This window comes from Lycium barbarum, chromosome 1 (assembly GCF_019175385.1).
Source record: "Lycium barbarum isolate Lr01 chromosome 1, ASM1917538v2, whole genome shotgun sequence".
Classification (NCBI taxonomy): Eukaryota; Viridiplantae; Streptophyta; class Magnoliopsida; order Solanales; family Solanaceae; genus Lycium; species Lycium barbarum.
In genome coordinates this window covers 30,386,047-30,393,892 of record NC_083337.1, presented here as the reverse complement: position 1 = coordinate 30,393,892, position 7,846 = coordinate 30,386,047, and the positions used below count along the sequence as shown (strand labels likewise).

Below are 7,846 nucleotides of genomic sequence, written 5' to 3'. Positions count from 1 at the left end.
CCTACATTTTAATTCCTTTGGGGCTAAAAGACTTCGGCCCAAATATCTCACAAACATCCGAGCCCAATTCCCTCAAGATGACCCGGCCCACTTCCCTTTTGAAACTTCAAAAATCAGTTGCCTTTCTCATCATTTTGAAGGCAGCAAAACAAAACACCAAATGGACCCTTACGGCCAAAATCCTTCAACGCTAATTTTAGATTCTCCAGCTGTCTTCTCTAATTTCAGCTACGGTCCAGTGACTTTAAGCTTCCACATTCGTTGCTGGCCCGTTTCAAGTAAAGAATTTATGGGTTTTGTTTTCTTCCTCACAGAGAGGATAATTTTCAACAATAATAATTGCTTTTTTCAAATATGATTCAGCTTTTATCTTTTTCTTTTCTAGTATAATCAGTGGAATGAAAAAATGATTTTCAGTTTAAAAATATTGTCCCACATCGACCCCAATAGTTTTAACCCTAGCATTTGGGGTTCTATAAATAGAACCTATTTCTTCATTCTCAGAGGAATTTTATGACCCCAAGTTCTGAACTTTTCAAATTACTTGGCTTTAAACAAGAAATTTCTCTTGCGAGTTGAGTCCTTGAATTATCAGAACGAGTAATTTTTTTTTTTGAGTTCGAGTTAGTTGTCGTGTTGGTTCGAAGGTGATAAACTCAACTTTCATCGCCCCCGTCACTGCTCGACAAAAAGGTAATCTTCCTCCATTTCTCAGGTTTTTTTTTCCGATGTAGTTTGTAGTATATTAGTTTGGTTTTAGTTCATATCTTTGCTGCTGTTTGGATTTAGTGTTAAGTAATTCTCCTCTTCTTTTCATTCTTTGCTCTGTTTTTATTTTCGTTTTGCTTTAGTATTTCGTTTAAATTCTGTTCTACTCGTTACTTGTGCTTTTTCTTCCTTAATTGGGTCCTTTGGAGATATGTGTTGAGCCTTAAGTTCTAGAAATCTAGTAAAGTTGTTTGTATTCAATCGCCTGCTTCAGTTGCTTCTTTGAGGGTTCATATATAAGCATGATTATTTACTTTTCAATTGTCATTTTTTGACTCTATTATCATGAGTAGTAGATAAACTTTTTTTTTTGAGTAACTAGTTCAATAGTCTTTCTAGTTTCAATTTCCTGATACAAGTGAATTATGCAAGCATTTCCCCTTTTATGTTCCTTGTATGAATTTTCTTTAGTTCTTGGTCTTGAGAAAATCTGGTGTGGAATCTGTTGTTGTTAAGTTCCCCTAGAATGCTGGAAGGTTTAGATAATATTTGTCCAGCTTCCATCCCTTTCTAGTCACTAATAAATATATATGAAGTATGGATAGTGCTTTGTTTCTCTTGTTTGTTTGCTAAGATTATGGCTAAGAATAATATTTCTTCCCGGTCATCTACAACAACCAAATCAATCTCAAAATGTAGTATGGGTCTTCTCTAAAAGAGATCATATTCTTCCCTTAGATTTTCTTTGAGTGTATAAAGATGAGCTATGTCTTCGTTATTCTTTTCTTAGGATAATAAATATGAGGTTCACATTGTGGAGCTAATAAAATGCTAGAATCTAAAAAAACTTGCAGGATTAAATCTTAGTCTTATACTTGAGTATTGCTTGAGTTAGAATGTGGCTGCTGCATTATCTTAAAGGAATTTTAAATCTCTTACATGGAAATTCTGCATTTAGTATTTCAAATAGTCCATAGGATACATGTCGTGGTTAAGTAAAACACAGTTTCTAAGTAATTGTGTAGTTACCTACATATCTTGTTAATAAATGGCTGCATCTTGATTTACCTAAGCTTCTTTGGAGAATTGTAAAACATGTCATTTCTAGGTTAAATTGAAAACGACACTTCATGATACTTTCCTTTAAATATTGATTACATTATTGTAAAGATAATTTGGCTTCAAAAATATCATACTTGACAACATGTTTATTTCTAATTGTGTTTGGAGGATGTATCAAAGTCTTTTTAAAGACGTAACTTTACTGCAAATTTAACAAAACTGAACCGTTCAAGTTCAATACCAGCTTTTGGTTTAGTCACTAACTCTTAACTTTCATCTTCTATGCATGAACTCTCCAACGATCCCAATTGGACTTATGCCCTTCACACTATACCATTGGGCCGGAGGCCCAACATTGCGTTAGATCGAGTCAACCACATTTCCCATTTCTCAAAAAGGTCAAGACACCTCCAACAAAGTTTTTGAACACCTAAAGTTCTGGACTTTCAATTTTCTTGGCTTTAAACAAGAAATTTTCTCTTGTAATTTGAGTTTTTTGAATCACCGGAACAAGTTAAATATTTTTGAGTTCGAGTCAGTTTGTCGTTAGTGAAAGAAAGGTGATCGACTCAACTCTCATCGCCCCCGTCGCTGCTCGGCAAAAAGTTGCACTTGTGAGGCTCTCAAAATACTACAACTTTACTACTACTTGTTGCTGTTGTTTCTATCATTTCTTGAAGGGGTTGAAAGATGCCATCTTTGAGTAAATTTGTTGTTGTTATTGGGTTTGTATTTGTTGCATTTTGAGGCTCGTATTGTTACACCTCAGACATTTCATATCGTTGTGCTGTGAATAGACTACCGCAAGCTTAAGGTGATCATGAAGTCCTTGTGACAATAAGGGGAGTATTTAGTAGCTTTAAAGAGCATATGATAAGATTTTAAAGCTAGATGAATCGGTGAATTAAAGTTGTGAAGGAAGTGATGCATAAGTTGTGTTTGTAAAGGTTTAGCGATTATCTAGGTAACGATTGTTTAGTAATGTCTTGAGGAGAAGCTATAGGGCTCCTTATATGGTTACTGAAGTGCTAAGCAAGTGCCAAGAAGGTTCCGCAAGGATTGGAGGTTGAACGAATCGGCTAGAGCAAGTTTCGTGAAAATTCAGATTGTACGGACCGTATAATTTATACGACTCGTATAATGGTCCGTAGAATACTTCTAGAGGAGAATGACCCCTGGTAGGATTATATGGTCCAATTGTATGGACCATATAATTTATACGGCCCGTATAATTGGCCGTATAACCGGGTCGGGTCATTTTTTTTTCTCTTTCCAATATGCACGACCCTTGTTCCAAATTTTCATGTCCTCACTTCTCCCAAACTCTTGAATGCTCTAGGATATCCCCCCTATCATATTAACACCAATCCAAAGGAAATCAAAGATTAAACACCAAGAATCAAGAGAATCAAGTGCAAAGAGGCTCACTAAGGTTTGTAGAAGTCAAGAATTCCTTTGGTATTAAAGTTGCAGTTTTCTCATGGGAAGTATCTTCATCCAAGGTTCATTTTTATATGATCAAAGGTGATTTTTACATCCATTTCATGTTATTAAAGTATTTGAGTGGTTGAATGACTTGCATGAGAGAAGAAAATAGAATATGAGCTCAAATATGGAAATAGTGATATTTTGAGTAGTAAGTTAACTTGAGTCATGATTCTTAGCATGCTATGAGTAAATTTTGTTATGAATGATACTAAGGGTGTTGAGGAAGTATTATATGTAAATGAATATGGTGTTGTGTTGTAATTATGGTTACGAATGACTACGAAAAAGAGTTTTGAGGGTTGAACAATGTTTAACTTGAAGAAGTTTATTGATTATGATATTATGGGTGTTGCTATTAATGTTTGGGAGTTGTTTAGTATATGGAGAAAGTTGTTGAAACAAAGGAAATGCTGCCCAATTTTCGTTAGCTCTTAGTCGCTTTAGTTTAGACTCAAGCATGTTAAAAATGATCTAATTTAGCACGAATTCTCTTGAATGTAGAGTTGTGACTTTGGAAGGAGAACGATTAGTCATTAAGAAGACATAAAGGTATGTTAAGGCTAGTCCTCTTCTTTCAAAGGCATGACTTCCATATTATGGTTTCCTCTCTATATCTCCATGACCTTGTTACCTCCCAAAAGATGAAAGTTAAAGATTCTTAAGAGCTCGTTATAAGAAAGAGATAAGATGTGTTCTATGATAATAATGATGATGATGATGATTTTACACCTAGAGATTCCAAAGCTTATGAATTGATGTTATTTTGCGCTTAATGATCTTATTTCATAATTTCCTTAATGTTCTCCATCGTTGGCCATCTCACCTCATGACACTAGTTCCTTCAAGGTGAGACATAGTGATGATGGTTATTCCATAATATAATCGGAGGGTACCGACCTTACGTCACTCCGATAGAGTTATAGCTTTTACTTGAGCTCTCATGCATGCTTTATGTTATGTATGTGTATGAGTACATCGTGCCTTGTTGGCCAGGCAGACACTACTACGCTGGGCATAAGTGGGCGGCTTATGGATAACACCATGCCTAGTTGGTTGGGCAGTCACCACTAGTGGACGGTATAAGATGGTTACCCCGGACGCGGGTTGATGATGATAAGCAGTTTATGTATATGCATATGTTTATGATGTTGTTTTAAAGTAAAATTTAGCATGCATGACTCCGCCTTAAGAGGCAATCAGTTACAGGTTATCCCTTCATTTTGTGTTCTCTTATTTCTTGCCTATGCTATTATACATGCCTTACATACTCAGTACATTGTTCGTACTGACGTCCTTTCTTTTATGGACGCTGCGTTCATGCCCGCAGGTAGACAGGCAGATGGCACAGACGCTTAGGAGCTGTATTCAGCAGATTTGCAGGAGCACTCCACTACTCCGGAGTTGTCGCTTATTGGTATATTCTTTTGTGTACATATTTGGGGCATGGCGGGGTCCTGTCCCATCCTTATGATCTCAGTACTCTAGTTAGAGGCTCGTAGATACACATGTGTAGGTAGTAGATGTCTCATGATCTTCTTAGTGTATATCATGTATATCATTTTGTAGCCTCGTGGGCTTGTACATATATGTTTATTTTGAAGAGCAATTGAAGTTCGTGTCATGATAAGCTATTGTTGGGAATGGTGTATGCTCAGGTTGAGTTTGATGATAAGTTTAGCAGATGGTGCTAGGTATGCTAGCTTCGGGTACCGACATGGCCCTCTAGTTGGGTCGTGACAAAAGTAGTATCAGAGCAGTTCCGTCCTAGGGTGTATCTATGAGCCGTGTCCAGTAGTCTTGTTTATGGGTGTGAAGCGCGCCACATTTATAAGCAAGAGGCTGCGGGGCATTTAGGAATAATGATCGTCTTTCTTTTTTATAGATCGTGTGATAGAGCTGTAAAATAAGACTTCTCTTTTCCCTAATTGTGCGCTATGATGTCAGCGATGCCAATGACGACGAAAGCAACAGCCGCCCAGAAGGGCAAGACTGCTACAGGAAAGCGGATTGAACAGGAGCCACCGGTAAATATAGAAGAGGGTGATTCCCATAATGAGACTCCATCTCATACTTCTCACTAGGGGTGTTCATGGTTCGGTTTGGGTCGGTTATTGGTTAAAATCATAACCAAACCAATTTAGTCGGTTTTTAAATGTCTAAAACCATAACCAAACCAAGTAAAATAATAACCACCGGTTTGGTTCGGTTTGGTTCGGTTTTTCGGTTTATGACTAGCCGTGACAATTCAAATATTCTCTCTCTACATTCTTCAAATTTCTTATGAAGCTTTTTTTTCCTCATGGCCCACAAGGGTGAACTTTGCTGCATATTGAGAAAAAGACACGCTGTTGGCAAATCAGGTGGACCAAACTTGCAACGCAGTTTAGATTCAAAAGAACAAGTCAACAGAGGTTTCAAAATACAAACAACCCTTATGCTTACGACTTATTAGAGTTGGGCTTCGATTGTTGGACATATTCTTTTAAGACATGGGCCTTAAAAATAAGTAGATCAAAATTAAATTAATAATTAAAAGGTATAAAATATCTTGAATTATTTATGAAAAGCTAATATTATACATATAAATAATTATAAATTTTATGTATATAATTATCGGTTTGGTTCGGTTATTTATTCGGTTATTTTTTACTATAACCATAACCAAACCAAATATTATCGGTTTTTCAAATTTAAAACCAAACCAAACCAAACTAAACCAAATGTCGGTTATTTTATTCGGTTTGGTTTTGGTTTTAACCAAAACTGTTAACAGCCCTACTTCTCACACTCCGCCTGTCTTAGAGGAGCGTGAAGGGGCCTCAGCTCCAGCCCCAATGCCTTTAGTCCCTCCACCGGGTGCTTCGAGCCAGCAGATGACCGAGGCTATACAGTTATTGACACAGTTAGTTGCTGCCCAGGCTCAGCGGCAGAATGCGGGTCTAGGTGACAGAGCGACTAGTGCCAGAGCCCGTGATTTTATGAGTTTGAATCCTCCAGAATTTTTCAGATCAAAGCCGGATGAAGACCCACACGGCTTTATAGATGAGATGCTGAGGACGTTGAGAATAATACATGCTTCTGATACAGTGTCAGTGGAGTGGGCTTCCTATAGGTTGCGGGATGTAGCCGTCTTATGGTATAATAATTGGATATCTTCGAGGAAGGAAAATGCACCTCCCCAGGTATGCCAGGAATTCGTAGATGCTTTTATCCGCCATTATTTGCCACCTGAGGTCCGTCGGGCCATAGCTGACAGGTTTCTGAATTTAAAGCAAGGAAATATGAGTGCTCGGGAGTATAGTCTCCGTTTTAATTCATTGGCTAGGTATGCTCTGACCATGGTAGCCGATATAGGAGAGCGGGTGCATCGATTTGTGAGTAGCTTAGGGCCACATTTGGTCAACTATTGCTTGACAGCTTCACTCCAGGAAGGGATGGACATTTCTCGTATTCAAGCCCACGCTCAGAATTTGAAAGAGCAGCAGCAGCCGCATAAGGGTGAGCGTGATATGGATAGGGGACATAGTAAGAGGGCCAGATATGTCGGTGCTAGTAGTGAGTATAGAGGGGGCCAGAGGCAACAATATTCTAGATATTCAGGCCAGTCTACAGCTACTACACCTCCTTGATTTGTGGACAGGAGATTTGACCGCCCCATTTATTCTGGACCGGGTCAGGGCTCGAGAGTTTCAGGTTCTCAGTTTGGAGGTAATCCTAGTCAGAGGAGACCACCGGTACCACGATGCAGTCAGTGCGGTAGATTACATTCGGTTCAGTGTCGCCGAGGCTCAGATGCTTGTTATGCATGTGGTCAGATTGGGCATATGATATATGGCTATCCATCGATGAGTGGTAGAGTTGGGGCCCAACCCACAGGATCAGTAGTCGGCTCTTCTTCGTCCGTGCGCTCGGTAGGACAGATGTTACACCTTCCATTTTATTGCAAGGAGATTTTGGCTTATTGGCGATGTGTACCTTCGGTTCGGTAATCCGCACCAGAGTTTTGGATATGAGATATTTTACCTTATATGAGTACTGGAGTATAAGTATGCATTCTTGACATTATGAGGGGATTAGAAGTGAAACGAATCGAATCGGAGCAAAGTGGAGCAGTTCAGAAAAACTGCTGAAACCAGTCAGCGTCGACGGCCCAAAGGACAACCGTCGACACATCGAAGAGCCTTCGTCTGGCACCATCGACGAGGCACTGCAATCAGACATCTCAGGTGGTAGTTCGACGGGGCATGTCGACGGACCATTGACACGTCGACGACCGTCGACCCTGCTCGTCGACCCGCGGATCTGGAAGTTTCCAGCCTGAATATAAATGTAAGATCCCACGTTTTTATTTCATTATTTTCCCAAAAACAGATCCTACGTCTCTCTAGAACCCTCTAAAACCCTCCCTCTATTTTTACAACAAATCTATACCAAAAACCAAGATCAAAAGTAAAGATTAAAAGAAGAAAATATTCCTAAAACAACTTTCAGAACGAGATATGACCACTATGTATTTTGGGTGATGTCATTTGGGTTAACTAATGCTCCGGCGGTGTTTATGAACCTGATGAATAATGTATTCAGGCCT

General features: G+C 38.9%; 1 long non-coding RNA gene across 1 annotated transcript; it reads left to right on the top strand.

Annotated features, from left to right (window-relative positions):
- Positions 1–210: 210 nt before the first annotated feature.
- On the top strand, positions 211–5,769 carry LOC132635453 (uncharacterized). Its single transcript, XR_009580523.1, has 3 exons — positions 211–693; positions 4,586–4,672; positions 5,203–5,769. It is a non-coding gene; the product is annotated as an uncharacterized LOC132635453 (long non-coding RNA).
- The last annotated feature ends 2,077 nt before the right edge of the window (positions 5,770–7,846 follow it).